We start from the raw sequence: 1,032 nt of genomic DNA, 5'->3' as shown, positions 1-1,032 counted from the left end.
AATAAGTAAATAAAATTTAAAAAAAAATATATCTAAGACAGAGTCATTGCCCTCAAGTAATGTGTAATTTTTACAAATGACCAATTTTTTTTAATTCCGGTAATGAAATGTACACATTGTTTTCCAGTGTTAGCCTTGAGGACAAAACAAATACCACGCACACACACACACACACACACACACACACACACACAGGGAAGAACTTATTGTTACTGGTCTTGGCAGTGATTTTTTAACATGACGCCAAAAGCACAAATAAAAGCAAAAATCAACAATGGGACTCATCAAACTCAAAAGCTTTTGCATAGCAAAATTAACAAACACATACCTTGCTGTCCGCATCTCTTCCATCTAGCTGTTCATGAGTTATATCCTTTTATAATAAACCAATTACTTAGTTTTTTTAAAATTAACAAAATGAAAAGACAACCTACAGAATGTGAGAAAAGTTTTGCAAACCACTTATCATATAAAGAGTTAACATCCAGATACTTACCTGGCAGGGGAGGTATTATGATCACGAAGGTGGTTTTCCCAGGGAGAGGCTTATCCAGATGTGCTGACCCCTGTGATTTCCCCAAATGTGGGAAACTCAACTGCATAATTTGTGGTAGTGGGGGACTACATGCGCGCTTTCCCCTGGTGTATGTTGTTTAAAGAAAAGAGTTTGTTTAATATGTTGAATGAAGACACTTTTTGTTTTTCCTGGGGGGAAAAAAAGAGTTAACATCCAAATCATATTTAAAAACTCATACAACATAAAAACCAAAAAATCTGATTAAAAGTTAGGCAGAAGAACTAAGTTGACATTTCTTTTGTGAATCACTGCTTATTAAGTATTAATACAGCAAGTTTTAGAGATTTATTTATTTTTTTATTTATTTGACAGACAGAGATCACAAGTAGGCAGAGAGGCAGGCAGAGAGAGAGGAGGAAGCAGACTCTCTGCTGAGCAGAGAGCCAGACACGGGGCCCCAGGACCCTGGGATCACGACCAGAGCCTAAGGCAGAGGCCCAACCCACCGAGCCACC

The 1,032-nt window shown here is 37.6% G+C and overlaps 1 pseudogene; it reads left to right on the top strand.

The window, feature by feature from the left end:
* The first annotated feature begins 488 nt into the window (after positions 1 to 488).
* Positions 489 to 642, top strand: LOC125103458 (uncharacterized; annotated as a pseudogene).
* The last annotated feature ends 390 nt before the right edge of the window (positions 643 to 1,032 follow it).

Source organism: Lutra lutra, chromosome 6 (assembly GCF_902655055.1).
Source record: "Lutra lutra chromosome 6, mLutLut1.2, whole genome shotgun sequence".
In the NCBI taxonomy this organism is placed as follows: Eukaryota; Metazoa; Chordata; class Mammalia; order Carnivora; family Mustelidae; genus Lutra; species Lutra lutra.
The sequence above is the reverse complement of the archived record's forward strand: the minus strand, read 5'-3'. Positions and strand labels throughout refer to the sequence as shown.